This window comes from Chiloscyllium plagiosum, unplaced genomic scaffold (assembly GCF_037043375.1).
Source record: "Chiloscyllium plagiosum isolate Xiang-an unplaced genomic scaffold, Cpla_swu_hap1 HiC_scaffold_37, whole genome shotgun sequence".
NCBI lineage: Eukaryota > Metazoa > Chordata > Chondrichthyes > Orectolobiformes > Hemiscylliidae > Chiloscyllium > Chiloscyllium plagiosum.
In genome coordinates, this window is record NW_028270175.1 from 53,824,093 (window position 1) to 53,840,550 (window position 16,458).

The following is a 16,458-nucleotide window of genomic DNA, read 5'->3' on the forward strand; positions in this document are numbered from 1 at the left end:
GGTGGACAGAGATTTGGAGAGTGGGAGACGGAAAACTGGAGAGTGGGAAATCGAAAGTAATACACTGGGGAGTAGAGAGATGGGAAGAAAAGAGATGAGGGGGACAGTGAGACGCCAAGGGCGGGAGGACGTCGCAGGTGAGGTTGAGAGAGAGAGAGAGAGTTGGGGTGGAGAGAGGGGGACAGAGAGGGGGAGGCAGAGAGTGTGGGTGAGGTGTGTGTGTGTGAGAGAAAGTCAGTGCGGTGTTGAGGGGCAGTGGGAGAGTGAGGGACTGGGGCGAGAGAGTGTGGAAGGAGGGGGAGGTACAGATAGGGGAGAATGAGAGAGAATGGGAAGAGATTTACACGGGTGGAGAGAGACGGAGGGATGGAGACGCAGAGCCGGGTTGTCGAGAGAAAGATGGGGAGAGGGAGAGACCTGTGGGTGACAGAGAGTCGTGGGAGAGAGGGAGGAGAGAGGGTAGGACAGAGGAAGAATGGTCGACCGGGTGAGAGTGTTTAGGAGGCACAATGTATGGAGAGTGATAGAGAGAGTAGGGGAAAGAGATAACATTTGGTTTGAGAGAGAAAGAGTGGGAAGTGAGAGAATGGGGATTGCAAGAGAGAGTGTGGGGTGCACAGAGACTGTACAAGTGATGGAAGAGAGAGAATGTGTCGGCGGGAAAGAGAGAGTGCATGCAGTGCGGAAAAGATTGGGAAGGAATAGAGAGTGTGGGAGAGATACAGAGTTTGGGGATGAGAGAGAGATTGGGGATACTGCATAGGGGTACAGTGGAGTCAGACGATGAATAGGGCTAGTGAGACATTGGCGGCAAGAAAATGGGGCTGAAGATGGTTTAAGTGTAGAGAGAATGGAAGTGTAGAGAAAGCGTGTGGGGTATGAGAGGCTGAGGTGAGTGAGAGGGAGGGGAGAGAGATAGTGTGGGGTGAGAGAGATTGGGAAGAGAGACTGGTCGGGAGGGAGAGATTGGGGGAGGACAGAGAACATGCGCACAGAGAGAGAAGTGGGTGAAGAGTGTGTGGTGTGGGAGAGAGAGGAAGCGGGAGAGAGCGAACGATAGAAGAGGGGTGGTTTACAGAGAAAAGGTGATGGGGAAAGCGGAAGTGTGGAAGCCTGTAGAGAGATTGTCTGAAGTGGGACAGAAACGCTGAGGGAGGGGAAGGAAAGAAGCGTAGAGAGAGACAGATAAGGGAGAGAGAGTGAATTGGGGCGAGAGAGTGATGAGTGAGGAAGTGACAGTGGGGTAGTACGGGAGTGTGGGTTGAGAGAGATAATAAGTAGGGGTAAGAGAGTGTGGTGCAGAGACAGAGAGCAGGGTGAGAGAAAGAATGGGCGGGGCGAAAAACAGCATTGTGGCTGAGCGAGATAAAATGGGGCCAGAGAAAGAGTCAGTGAGATGAGAAAGAGAGAGAGGAGGGGGCGAGAGTGTATGGAGATGATATTGAGAAGGTGGTGCTAGGGAGAAGGGGACTAGCGTTGGGGAGAGAGAGTATGGTTGAGACGGAAAGATTGGGGGCAGAGACAGAGTCCAAGGAGAGAGAATTGGGGAAAGAGAGTATGGGGAGGGAGAGAGAGGATGGCAGAGGGAGGATGGGGGGTTTGTAAGAGAGAGGAAGGGAGAGAGAGAGAGAATGTATGAGAGAGAGAGTGGAAAGAGATTGAGTGAGAAAAAGAAAGGTACGAATGAGTGAGAGAGATGCAATGGGAGAGAGCCTGATGTTTAAAAACAGAGAGGAAAGGGGATGGTGAGGGAGAAGTTATAGGGAGAGAGCGCGGGAAAGATGGAGGGGGAGAGGCAGAGCAAACGTGAGGGATTCTGGACAGAGAGTGAAGCAGTGCGAGAGGGACATTGAGGGAGGCGAGGGATGTGGGTGGAACGTGTAACGGGGAGAGAGAGAGAGAGAAGGAGAGAGTGTGGCGGGAGAGAGAGTGATTGTGGGGTTGGAAAGGGAGAGTAGGTGTGGGGAGACAGTTCAGAGACAGAGAGTTTGGGGCGAGGCTGCGAGGGTGAAATAGAGAGGGAGGGGCAGAAAGGTAGGGAGAGGGAGAGTTACGGAAAGTGGGACGAGGAGAGCGACAGCGAGGTGGTGTGGAAGAGAGTGAGGGAGAGGTTCAGAGAGTCACGGGGCAGAGACAGATAGAGGAGTGAGAGAGAAAGAGACTGGGGAGAGAGATGGAGTGTAGAGGGGGCAAGTGAGTGGGTGGAGGGGTAGTGGTGGGGAGAGAGAATGAGGTGGGAGAAAGATTGTGGGCGTGAGAGAAAGAGTGAGAGAGAGTGTGATGAGAGAGAGAGGGAGAGGAACAAAGGATTGTGGAGAAAGAGAGCGAGAGGTGAGACATTGGGGTGAGAGAGTGAGGAACAATTTGGGAGAGGAAGGAGGTAGTGGCCCAAGAAGGAGATAAAGAGTCAGAAACAGAGACAGAGAGAGAGAGAGACAGATACAGAAAAAATCTGTAGGGCTGGAAAGAGAGAGGATGTGGAGTGGAGAGAAGGAGAGACTAGCTTGATTGGCTAGAGTGTGGTTTGGTGGGATACAAAGAGTATGGGTTGTGGTAGAGCGAGTCGGGAGGGTGGAGAGTGTAGGGAGAGTGAGGGTGCGGGTGTGGGAGAGACACTGGGAACGGATAAAGAGTGGGAGTAATAGAGACGGAGAAGTGAGAGAGACTGCGGTGGCACACTTGGGACAAGGGGTGGGAATGAGAGATATAATGAGGGGAGACAGTGAGGCAGAGAGACAGTAACGAGAGAGCAAAAGTGGGTGGAAGAGAGAGTGGGGAGAGAAAGAGTGGGGAGAGAGAGATTTGGGGTGAGAAAGAGAGAGTGGGATGACAGGGGAGTTAGACATAGTGAGATTGAGGGTTGAGGGAGACAGGGAAAGTGAGTGTGAGTGTATGGCAGAGAGATAGTGGTGGGGGAGAGTATGGAAATGGAGAGGGAGTGTGAGTAGGAGGGAGAATGGAAAGTGTGGAGAGAGAGTATGGGGAAGGAGTGAGAGGGGTGGGCCAGAGAGAGAGTTGGGGAGAGAGAAATTGGGGAGAAACAAAGAGTTGGGGAGAGAGAGACGACAGGGAGTCTTGAGATAGAGTGGAGGAAGAGAGTGGAGGAAGGAAGAGTGTGTGACTAGAGGCTGTGGGAAAAGAGAGTGTAGAGGACGGTGAGAAGTCAGGAGACAGAGTGAGCGTGGGGGGAGAGAGATTGGGGCAGTGAGAGAGAGGGAGTGCCGGAACAGAAAGAAAGTGGGTGAGGGAGAGTAATTAACTGAGAGATACCTGGGTGGAGAGAGAGAAAAATGGGGATTGAGAGAAACTGGGGGTTAGAGAGCATGTAGGGATTGTGAGACACAGAGAGAGAGGTGGGAGAGAGGGAAAGAGACACAATTGGGTGGGGAGAGAGAGCTGGGGAGAAGAAAAAGAGTGTGGTGACATTTCGAGTTTCGGAGGAGAAGGAGTGGGAGAGAGGTGGTGAGGGGATAAGAGAGGCGTTTTTTAGGGGTGAGACAGAGTAGGGATAGAGTGAGAGAGAGTGGGGTCGGAGGGAGGAGAGAGTGTGGGTAAAGCGAGCTGGGGGATGAGTAAGGGACTGTGTGTGGGACGGGCAAGAGAGTGTTGGTGGAGAATGGGAAGTGGAGAGACAGAGAGCAAGTAGGATCTGGGAGAGGGGGGAGAGAGACTGGGTGTAAAGCAGAGAGTGTGGAGAGATTGGAGAGAGATATGGGGCTGGAGAGAGAGAAGGAGGTATGGAGCGAGGGAAAAGGACGTGAGAGACAGCGAAAAGGGAGAAGGGGAGAGAGAGTGAGTTGAGGGATGGAGGGAGGAGAGACAGAGGGGGAAGATGGGAGAAAGTAGGGTAGAGCGAGGGCAGGGGAGAGAGAGAAGGAATAGAAGGGGATGTGGAGAATAGAGAAAGAATGAGGGCATTGCGAGAGAGGGGGAAAAAAAGTGGGATGGAGAGATGGTGTGTGTGAGAGAGAGAGACGGGGCAGAGAGAGAGAGAAAGATTCGGCTGGGATGGAGAGTGGGGTGTGAGGCAGAGAGAGTGTGGTGAGATAGTACGACAGGGTGGGGTGGCGAGAGAGAGTAGGCTGGAGTGGGAAAGTGATGAAATGGGAGAAATAGAGTGGGGGAGAGAAAATGGTGGGTGTGAGAGATTGGGGAGTGTAGAGACAGTGTGGTAGTCAGGGATATGGGGAGAGAGAAGGTAAGGGTGGTGTGAGAGTTTTGTGGGGAGAGAGACAGAGAGGAGGAAAGAGTTCAGAGAGAGAGTGGGGAGGAGAGTACGAATGTAGTCATAGTCATAGAGATGTACAGCATGGAAACAGACCTTGGTTCCAACCTGGCCATGCGGAGCAGATATCCCAACACAATCTAGTCCCATCTACCATCATCCAGCCCATATCCCTCCAAACACTTCCTATTCATATACCCATCCAAATGCCTCTTAAATGTTGCAATTGTACCAGCCTCCATCACATTCTCTGGCAGCTCATTCCAGACACGTACCACCCTCTACGTGAAAATGTTGCCCCTTAGGTCTCTTTCATATCTTTAACGTCTCACCCTAAACCTATGCCCTCTAGTTCTGGACTCCCCAACCCCAGGGAAAAGTCTTTGTCTATTTATCCTGTCCATGCCCCTCATAATTTTGTACACCTCTATAAGTTCACCCCTTAGTCTGCGACACTCCAGGGAAAACAGACCCTGCCTGTTCAGCATCTCCCGATAGCTCAAATCCTCCAACCCTGGCAACGTCCTTGCAAATCTTTTCTGAACTCTTTCAAGTTTCAAAACATCTTTCCGATAGGAAGGAGAGCAGAATTGCACGCAATATTCCAACAGTGGCCGAACCAAAGTCCTGTACAGCCGCAATATGACCTCCCAACTCCTGTACTCAATACTCTGACCTTTAAAGAAAAGCATACCAAACGCCTTCTTCACTATCCTATCAAACTGCGACTCTACTTTCAAGGATCTTTGAACCTGCAATCCAACGTCTCTTTGTTCAGCAACACTCCCTAGGACCCTACCATTAAGTGTTTAAGTCTTTCTAAGATTTGCTTTCTCCAAATGCAGCACGTTGCATTATTTGAATTAAACTCCATCTGCCACTTCTCAGCCCATTGGCCCATCTGGTCCAGTTCCTGTTATAATCTGAGGTAAACCTCTTCGCTGTCCACTACACCTCCAATGTTGGTGTCATCTGCAAACTTACTAACTGCACCTCTTATCCTCGTATCCAAATCATTTATCTAAATTACAAAAAGTAGATGACCCAGCACCAATCTTTCTGGCACTCCATTGGTCACAAGCCTACAGTTTAAAAACAACCTTCCACCACCACCATCTGTCTTCTACCTTTGAGCCAGTTCTGTATCCAAATGGCTAGTTCTCCCTTTATTCCATGAGATCTAACCTTGCTAATCAGCCTCCCATGGGGAACCTTGTCGAACGCCTTACTTAAGTCCATATTGATCACATCTACTGCTCTTCCCTCATCAATCGTCTTTGTTACCTCTTCAAAAAACTCAATCAAGCTTGTCAGGCATGATTTCCCACGCACAAAGCCATGTTGACTAACCCTAATTAGTCCTTGCCTTTCCAAATACATGCGCATCCTGTCCCTCAGGATTCCCTCCAACATCTTGCTCACCACTGAGGTCAAGCTCACCGGTCTATAGTTCCTTGGCTTGTCTTTACCGCCCTTCTTAAACAGCGGTCACATGTTTGCCAACCTCCAGTCTTCCGGCACCTCACTTGTGACTATTAATAATATAGTTATCTCAGTAAGAGGCCCAGTAATCACTTCTCTAGCTTTCCACAGTGTTCTCGGGTACACCTGATCAGGTCCTGGGGTTTTATCCGCCTTTAATCGTTTCAAGACATCCAGCACTTCCTCTTCTGTAAACTGGGCATTTTGCAAGATGTTACCATTAGTTTCGTACAGTCGATATCTTCCATATACTTTTCCACAGTAAATACTGATGAAAAATATTCATTTAGTATCTCCCCCATTTTCTGCAGGTCCACACAAAGGCCGCCTTGCTGATCGTTGAGGGGCCCTATTCTCTCCCTAGTTACCCTTTTGTCCTTAATATACTTGTAAAAACCCTTTGGATTCTACTTAATTCTATTTGCCAAAGCTATCTCATGTCTGCGTTTTTCCCTCCTGATTTCCCTCTTAAGTATACTCCTACTTCCTTTATACTCTTCCAAGGAGTCACTCGATCTATCCTGTTTATACCTGACATATGCATCCTTCTTTTTCTGAACCAACCCCTCAATTTCATTAGTCATCCAGCATTCCCTCTACCTTCCAGTCTTCCGTTTCACCCTGACAGGAATATACTTTCTCTGGATTCTTGTTATCTCATTCCTGAAGGCTTCCCACTTTCCAGCAGTGTTGGAGAGAGAGTGGAGTGCAGAGAGAGAGAGAGAGAGAGAGAGTCGTGGAGAGAGACAGTGTGTTGTTGTGAGAGATTGGTGTGGAGATAGAGTTGGGAAGAGACAGATAGGTTGGGAAGAGAGAAAGTAGGGGAAAGAGAGAGTGGGAGAGTGATATAGCGGTCAGAGAGAGATAGATTTTTTGTCTGTGAGAGAGAGAGGCGTGATGGAATGCAGAGAAAGAGAGTAGAGGGAAGAGAGGGAGGAGAGTGCAATGCGATGGAGTGTTGGAGGAGAGAGTGTCGGGCAGAGGGTGTGGGGGAATAGAGAGATTGTTTGTTGATGAGACAGAGTGCCGTGGAGAGAGAGTGTGTGTGAAAGAGAGAAAGTGGTGCGACAGAGAGTATGTGGGGCGGGAAAGAAAGTGATTAGAATGGGAGAGTGGAAAGTGAAGGGAGAGACAGAGTGGAGAAGAGAGAGACATTTGGGGAGAGAAAATCTGGGCAGGAGACGGAGAGTGTAGGGAGATGGTAGATAGCGATGTGTAGTAGGTTAGAGAGAAGGACGGGTGGGGAGAGGGCGAGGGGACTGTGACAGACAGAGAGAGAAGGGGAGAGAGAGAGATGGAGCGCATGGGGAATGATGGAGAGAGAGTTTGGGATGGGGGCGTGCGGGAGAGTGGAACACAGAGAGTGAGTGTTGGAGAGAGAGAAAGTGCGTGGGAGTCAGAGAGAGAATGTGGACACAGAGTGGGGGGAGTGAAAATGGAGGGAGAGAGAGGGTGTGGTGAAAGAAGTGCGGAGGAGGGAGAAAAGTCAGGAGATAGAGAATTTGCGTCGACGAGAGAGAGTATGGGGCAGAGAGAGTGAAAGAGTGTGGGGCAGAATGAGTCGTCGGTGGTGAAGTGGGAGTGGAGGCATGGAAAGGGGAATATTTAGTGAGATTGAGGGTGGAGAGATTGAGGGGTAAAGAGAAAGCTTAGGTTACAAGGGACAGTGGTGCGCGAGAACGAGACAGTGGAGAGTGGAGAGAGATAGAATTTGGGGAGAGATATTGGGGGAGGGAGAGAGAGCGGGTGTGCGGGATGGGGAGAAAGAGAATCTGGAGAGAGAGTGGGGAGAGGAAGCATAGGAAGTCAGAAAGAAGGGAGAGCGAGGGAGAGGGGGAGGATAGAGAGGGAGGGTGGGTGTAAAGAGAGAGTGGTGGGGAGTAATGGGGAGGGAAAAAGTAGGGAGAGATACAGTTGGGGTGAGAGAGATGGTGTGGAGAGAGAAAAAAGTTGTTTGATTTAGAAAAGCGAGGGAGAGAGTGAGTGAGGGAGAGAAAGTGGTGGGGGAGAGTGTGGGTTTAATAATGGGAGTGGGTTTGGGGTGGGAGAGGGTGGGGTAGATAAGGACTGGGGAGAGAGAATGGATGTGAGGAGAATTGTATCTGAGGGGAGAGAGTGGTGGAATGAAGAGAGAGGGACTAGTAGAGCGACAAAGAGCGGGAGAGCGAGAGAGACTGGGTTGAAGAGAGGGAGTCAATGGGAGAGACAAAGACTGGAGAGAGAGAGAGAGGAAGAGAGAGCCTAGGGTGGAGAGAAAATGAGCAGAGAGTGGGGGAGAGAGAAAGAGGCAGGAGAGCGAGTGAGTTTGTAAGCGACCGAGAGAGATGGTCGAGAGAGAGACAGAATGGGGTGATGAGAGTTGAGGGTGGTGAGAAAGAGTCGGAAGTGAAGAGTGATAGAGTGTCGGAGGAGAGAGAGAGATTGGGAGAGAAAGATATTGGTGAAGAGAGCGATTGAGTGGGATGAAACACAGTTGGGTTAGACTGAGTGGAGCAGAGAGTGTGGAGTAAATAGAGGGAAAGAGAGATAGTATGTGGCACGGGATAGAGTCGGGGAAGTGTGTGAAGGGGAGAGAGAAACAGGGTGAGGAAAGAGAGAGTCTGGAGAAAGAGAGACTGTGTGAAAGACAGAGCGTGCTGAGAGATGGGAGAGAGAGAGATGGGGAGCGACAAGGGAGGGAGACGGAGAGATTAGGAGAAAGCTATGAGAGGCAGAGGAGAAAGGGATACAGAGCGATGTGTGGTGGGGTGGGAGAGGTTAGTTTGGAGAGAATGGATGGGGGCGAGAGAGGGAGCAATGGGCAATAGAAATGGAACGTTGCAGAGAAAGTCGGGAAGGGAGAGGGAGGGCAGAGAATGGGAAGGGGGGACAGAGAAAGTGAGGAATAGGAGAGACAGTGGGGGGGGGGGTTTAGAAACAGGGTGTGTGTTGAGAGACAGTGGGAAGAGAGAGAGTGAGGGATCGGAAGAATGAAGGGATGAGTCCAGGGCAGAGAGAGAGATTCGTGCGGGGGAGACAGAAAGTGAGATGTGCTGTAGAGAGAGTGGGGCGAGAAAGAATACATACTGGAGGTGGAGATAGTTGGGTGGAGAGTGAGATTGTTGAGTTGAGAGATAGATTGGGTGAGAGACAGTGGAGATATGATAGAGAGTGATGCGTAGAGAGAGAGGTGGAGATAGAGTTTCGGGGAGAGAGACGATGAGCAGGGTAGCAGAGCGGGGCGTGGGTAGAGAGTAGAGATGGCAGATAGTCGGGAGATAGAGATTCGGGAGGTAGAGATTCGGTGTGAGACGGACCGGGGCTGAAAGGGATTGTTGGGAGAAACATTGCAGGGAATGGAGAGGAGTCAGGAGACAGATATTGTGTGGTAGGGAGAGATTATCTGCAGAGAGATAGGGAGTCATGTGGAGAGAGTGTGTGAGATCGATTGAGTGCAAGAGAGAGACAGTGTTGGAAAGAGATAAAATGCGAGGAGAGAGTGTGAAAGAGGGAGAGAGTAGGGAAAGCGATAATGATGTTTGTGTGAGAGAAAGAGAAGTGGGGAGACAGAGACAGAATGTGGTGGAGAGAGAGAGAGTTGGGGGTGAAGCGAGATTAGTGAGTGGGGAGCGATGGAGTATTGTAGGAGACAGGTTGGGGGAGAAGGAGTCGGAGGAATGAGTGTTTGAATGGGGAGAGGTGAGACTGAGTGGGTGTTGACTGAGATATTGGGAAAAGAGAGAGGGTGAAGAGAGATTGTGCGAGTGACGGGAGAGATAGAGTGGGAAAGGGAGTGAGAGACTGCGTGAGAGTAGCGAGAGATTGGACGTGAGACAGAGTGTGTAGAGGCAATGTCAAAAGAAATGGGGAGCGAGAAAGAGAGGGCGGGATGGAGAGAGGGGAGGGAAGTGTGAAAGACAGAGAGAGAAGGAACAGCGAGAGACAGTGGGGGAGAGACAGTAGGAGGGAGAGAGAGCGCACGAGGATAGCACGTGGGCGACAGAGATAAAGAATGTGGAGGGAGAGTAGTGTAGAGAGAGTGACTGCGAAGTGAGATTGGCGGGATAGAGAGAGTTGGTGGGGAGAGAGTGGGGTTGAGAAAGACTGTGTGTAGTGGGGTAGAGCGGGTGAGTGTAGTGAGGCAGGCAGGAGGGCATGTGAGAAAGTGGGGGAGTGAGACAGAATGTAGGAGAGAGACATTAGATGGGAGGCAGAGAGAATGGGATGCAGAGAGAGTGGGGAGAGAGTAGGGGGACAGAGAGAGTGAGGTGGGAGAGAGAGGGAGTGGGAGGAGAGAGACAGGGGAGAGGGAGATTGGAGAGATATGTAGAGTGGGGAGAGAGAGAGTGACTGGGGAGACAGTGGGAAAGATGGAGTGTAGGGTTAAGTGAGAATAAGGGGAGAGGTATCACGGAGGAGAAGAGAATTCAGGAGCGAGACATTCGGAGGAAGAGAGAGAATAGGGCAGAGAGAAAGAGGGAGTGGGGAGAGTGGGAGAGTTTGGGATAGAGAGTGAATGGAAAAGAGAGCCGTGTTGAGAGAGCGAAAGTGGTTGAGAGAGAGAGTAGGAATTGAGAGATTGGAAGAGAGAGAAGTGGGGTTTGTGAGAGAGATGGGTGGGGAGAGAGGCAGAATGGGGTGGAGACAGTGGGAGTGAGGAGAGAGAGTGTCGATTGGAGAGCGATTGCGTGTTAGAAGAAGGAAAGTGGGGAGAAGGAGTGGGTTGAAGAGAATGTTTGAGTGTGGGTGAGACAGAGTGGGGTAGAGTGAGAGCGTGTGTGGGAAACAGAGGGGGCGTGGGAAAGAGACAGAATGTGGGAAAAAGCAAAAGTGGTTGGGGCGAGAGTGCGTGAGGGGAAGAGAGGGAGTGTTGAGCGAGGGAGTGATGAAAGAATAGAGGGAGATAGAGTGGGGGGAGAGAGAGTGGGGAAGAGAGAGAGGGAGGGAGGTTTCGGGGAGAGAGAAAAAGAGTGCGGGTAGAGAGAGGATGCTGGGCAGACAGAGTTAGGAGAGAGAGCGCGCGAGAGAGGGACTTGTTGGGAGAGAGAAAAAAGTGGTAATAAAGAGTGTGGGGAGGGGTGGCGGTGAGAGTGTGTGTGTGGAGAAGAGAGATCACGAGTGAAGAGAGAAGGGGACAGTGAGAGACTGAGTGACGGGGAAGAGAGTAAGGGATGGTGAGAGTGTGGGGAGGGATACTGCAGAAGAGGAAGAAACGTCAAGAGAGAGAGTGTGAGGGGGAGAGACCAGGAACCAGAATGAGAGAGAGAAAATGGAATAAGAGAGATCTTGTGAGAGAGAGTGGTTGGAAGGGAAAGAGTGGGGTGCATAGTGAGAAAGTGCGTGGCAGAAAGAGTTGGGGACAGAGAGTTTGGGAGAAAGAGAGGAAGTGAGGTTTTTGAGAGAGATGTGGGGAAAGACAAAGGCTGTATGGAAGTGGAGCAAGAGCGAGTGAGGCCTGGAGAGAGAGAGTGGCAAGTGGACAATAATAGAGCGTGGGAGGAAAGTGTGGAGGGGTAGAGGGACTGGTGGGAGAGAAAGACGTAGTGGGGTTGAGAGAGAGTGGGGAAGAGCGAGCAAGTGTGGAGAGAAGAGAGAGGGGCACAGAGAGATTATGTTCTGATGATTGGGAGAGAATGGGGCAGATAGAATGGGGTAGAGAGAGACAGAGTGAGGATAGAGAGACTGACACTGGGGTGGAGGTAGAGTCGAGAAGGAGGGGAGAGAAAGATAGTGGCGCGATAGAAAGAGGGAGGGATGGAGAGAGAAGGAAGGAGCGTGAGATACAGAGAGGGACGTAGACAGTGATTGGAGGTTAGAAAGATGGAGGGAGTGGTGTGAAGGAGGGAAGAGCGGAATGGATCGAAGAAAAACAGATGCTGGACAGAAGACCCCAACACAATGGGCCAAGAGCAAACTTGTATGCTGTAATCACCTGGACAGCGAGACAATGGGGCACAATGGAGATCACTTTAGTATTCTAAGTCATTATTGAGGTTGCTGTTTACACGCTGTCGGTTCGAGTTCCAACAAAACCAGGGTTGAAATTGAAATTAATTAATGATGTTCTGATGTTCCGTTGTCACTTTTACTCATTTTCAGTTCTCGTCCTTACTCCTGAGCAGAGGAAGCGCTTCCCCTTCTCAGGCCAAAGTTTCTGGGAGTAACATCGTCCGAAATATGATCAGATGAGAATTGACAGCTCACCCATGACATCTGCAAAGTATGTGCAGAAACCTAACTGGGTCGAAATATCTTCCTTCTTCTGTCATATCATTTCTTTGAAAGTTAGAACCGGGGGAATGTCTGTGCCCTAATTTGCGGCAGGGTAGTTTGGTTTTGCTGAGAAAAATAGACTGAAGTGTTCCATCAAACATGACGACATGTACTGGCGTGATAGTACTGAGGGGAATAATGGTTTCCTCCTGTTCTCCTCTATCTGTGCTGTTTCTGGCAGAGTTTTAAACAATAGCATGATGAGGACAATGTGAAATTACACCACAGAATATCAATGAATATCACGGAGTATCTTTACCTTGCTGGTCTCACACCTGGAATTAACAGATCCTGTTGAAGCTTTCGATCAGAGAGTGAAGGATTCTCACAGGCGCTCTCTCAGACTGCATGGTCCTTCACACAGGCTTTCAACTGGACACATAGAGCAAACGGGCATGTGGACATTGGGGATACAAGGAAAGAGGTCCTCTATGCCCGGCTAGGGTTCTGGTCACGGTAGTGAACATGAATTTCTGACATTCTGAATCCTACTCTGGATTTTTGCGACGTTAATTCTAACTGAAATTACATTTATCCTTTTGTACCATTTTGATATCTTCAATATCTATAAAAATGCAACCTGTTCCTGAATTTAGTCATGGTGAAGGGTGATGACGGCTTGTGCAGTATCTGTGTGAATTTTCCAAATGAAGTTGGTAAAGTGTTACTGAATCGAATTATGCAACAAATTGATGCCGATGGAATGAAAAGCCTGGGACAGCAGCAATGCAACATTTTCTGGACTAAGCCCACAATCCACAGAAACTGATTTTTCAGTAAAGTTTGCTTACACAACACATTTCGGAGCCTGATAGCCCATATTCTCTGCTCTATGTCACTACAATTTGCTCTGGGTGAGGCTTGATCTCAGAAACACAGCATTGAAACAGTGGCATTGCTTTAAATGGCCCGGGGATAAGATTAGACCACGGCACAGTCTTGCTGCCAGTGGTCCATATAATGCAGTCAGTCACTGTGTGATACACTTCGCCGTAGTCAGGCCTAGAATCTGAGCAACGTCAGCGACTATTCTTCCCATTTTACTCGTTGTGACTCGTTCTAAAAAACAAAGCAGTAAGAAATCTATTGCTTTTCGCAAGAAAGTATTGTCCTCTATTATTATTTGGTTCCTTCCAAATCCCGCTCTCTCACATCTCAGTATTTGATATTCCTGAATTAAAACACACAAGGTCTCGGAGATTTGTCTCCCTCTCACAACCACGAACCATCCTTTCCGTTCCTCCTCCAACTATCCTGATGCTCTGTTCACACTAACGCACTTACGTGTTGACACTGTGTAGTCTGTGCTGCTTTGGCTATTGTTATTGGGTGACTGCCCCAGTCTCACAATTGGGAGCTTTAAACTAGTCGATCAATTTAGATGCTGCGGAGATACGATCAATCCCGATATAGCAGGTTGGACTGACCTGGAGCAGAGATTATTGGGGCTCCAGATTTTGGAAAACGGCACAAAGCAGTATTGAGCAAAATATACTTAATTGGAAAAGGCCGGTTTCTGTCACTTCCTGCACTCTATGTTTCATTTGTTCATTCAGCTCTGGCTAAAGTATTGTGTGCAGTTCTACGCTTCGCCTTACAGCTCCGATGTGATTGCAATTGGAAAGGAGGAAAATAGATTGACCAGGATGTTGCCGGGTCTCTCGAGTTTTCAAGAGAAATTGGACAGACTGGGATTGTTTTTCTCAGTGCAGAAGGAATTGAGAGGTGACATTATTGAGGTGTACTAAATAATTTGGGATATAGATAGAGTAGACTGAAAGAAACATTTCCACTTATTGGATGGGTAAATCGCGCGTGGGAGTGTGTGCATAGATTTAAGCTAAGATGCAGAAATGTTTGAGTAGACGTGTGGAAAAACATAATCAACCAGCGGGTGGTTGGTGTCTGGAACCCACTATCTGAAACGACCGGAGAGACAGAAACCCTCATAACCTTCAGAATTATTCAGATGTGAATTTGTGATCCTAAGTAATGAAAGGCCAAAAGTTGGAAAATGGGATGAGGTTCATCAAGCGATTGTTCTTTTTTCTAAAGCACGCACAAGGAGCTTGAGGGCAGGCTCTGCTCTTTACATTAGGCGAAGTATGACCGTCAGAATCCTCACTGATTTTTCAACCGTAGTTGAATTCTCCACCAGTGAGGCCGACAGAAACTTTGGGGCTTTTCAGTGAACAGCCATTGCTTTTGGAGAATGATCGAGCTTGCTCTGTGGCAAGTGGAATCCAAACGAGATGCGCATTTCTGCTATAATTGCAGCAGAGAAATGAGAGGATTCCTCCTGAATTTTCTGCATTTCGTGATGAAGACCTTTCTTTCTGTGTGACCTGCCTTAGTTTGTCTCGGAGGGGAGGAGCAGAATTGTTACAATTCCCAGCACTTTCTGTATGCTAGGACCAGAGTTTCGAAGAAGAACAGTAGAAACGGTGGCACAGTGGTTAGCACTGCTGCCTCACAGCGCCAGAGACCCGGGTTCAATTCCCGCCTCAGGCGACCGACTGTGTGGAGTTTGCACATTCTCCCCGTGTCTGCGTGGGTTTCCTCCAGGTGCTCCGGTTTCCTCCCACACTCCAAAAATGTGCAGGTTAGGTGAATTGGCCACGCTAAATTGCCTGTAGTGTTAGGTGCAGGGGTAAATGTAGGGGAATGGGTCTGGGTGGGTGCGCTTCGGCGGGTCGGTGTGGACTTGTTGGGCCGAAGGGCCTGTTTCCACACTGTAAGTAATCTAATCTAATCTAATCTAAAAAGTCTGTGATAGACTGTGGGATAGATTTAACTCACTGACACAATTACCAAACGAAAAGACAGAAGAAGTGCTGATGATCCGATTTTCTCTGTTCAGTTGTAGGCTATTTAATGTTTTCGTGGTTAACAAGAGGAACAGTGTTAACACCGTTCCTCACTGTGACCTTAGGTTAAAACCCAGACGGAGAATGACTACGTGTTGCTGCTGAGAGCTTATTCACAAAGGACAGGGCTGCTTAACAAAGATAAATCAGTTCGGTGGGTGTTTGTGGAGTGACGGTGACAGTGAGTGTCTTACACTGAATGATGTTTCAGTCCACTTGAAATGTCATCGGTGGAAAACAAATAGAAAGGGAGCTGAGTGAAAGTGCTCTGATTAGCTCCAAGGTGATAAAGAGCAACTGACTGAAGGAATGAGAAATCAAGGCCGACTGTGGGTGTGAAGGCAACGGAATCTCTTGTTCCATGTCGATTGTAATGCAATTCTCACTCGGAATAAATCAATCACAGCAGCACTTCCAACGAATTGTTGGGCAAAACGCTTGGCTATCTGTGGGGAGACAAGGAACTGAAAAACGGCAGACTCTCAGACACTGTCCGAAAATTCAGGGCAAGTGGCAAAACATAAAGTATCAGGTCAGGATTTTCAAATCGGAGGTCAGCTTAATACGGACGAAAAGCCATAAGGAAATAATTCTGAAGCAAACAGTCATGCAGAGTGTTCTTCACGGAATGTAGCAGGATTCAAAGTGGAGCAGTAGCGAAACGAGTTTTAACAGTGAGATTTCATAACGGCTCCGAACAGCTTGCATGATGTGTTGGGACTGATGATATGTGAACAGTGTGCCAACGTTGTGAGCGGTGTACACCTTAAGGGCTGGTGGAGGCTCAGATTAGAAGCTGCTTGTACTGAAAGAAGTGGACAGCAGTTATATTCTGAGTTCATGGAGGGAGGCCACTGGCAACCAAATCCAACTTAGTGAAATTGTAGGCCTCCTCGCAACGACGGTAACCAAACTGAGTTAAGACTCCAGTGGCACATTCATTCAACTGAAAGTGACTGTCACACAGTGGGTGTCCAAGAGCTCAGGTTGCAACTAAGGCGTCTTTTTCTGCTTAAAATAATTGCATGTCCGAGTCAGGCCATGAACTTTAAGGGGAGCTTTCGAAGGGGAACAAGGATTATGGGCTTTCGTATAGTTTGTAACGTTTGGAAGTCGCTGATTGCAAAAGTTGACCAGCCCTAAAAACGGCTATGACACGTTTGGGTGAGGAAGGTGTGACGTTCGTAAGGTGGGGACAATCCGCTCTTGAGTAAGGGAACAATCAATAGGAACGATTAACACACTCAAACAATAACCTGTGTTTGACCCTTATGATCCTCAGTGAGTGCAGATCACATGTCTCCATGAATGAAGGTGTGTCAGTAAGGAAACTGCGTCCTGTTTGTTATTTATCGAAACATTTCTAGCAAGGAGAAAATCATTCACATATTGGATGATAGTGGATCTTCCAGGGAGCATTACTGTGACCAATTGGGAGTGAGGTCTTTGTGAGCATAACGAATGAAACCCCGTGGAAGTCGCGTCCAAGTGTACTTGCTGCCTTTAAACGTGAAAGTGAACAGATATTGTGAGACCGGGTGTGGGGAATTGCAAAAAAAAAAGTCATTCTGAGTGAAACACATGCTTCAAGCGGGATACTACTACGGATTGCAGCTGGATTGTGCACAAAAG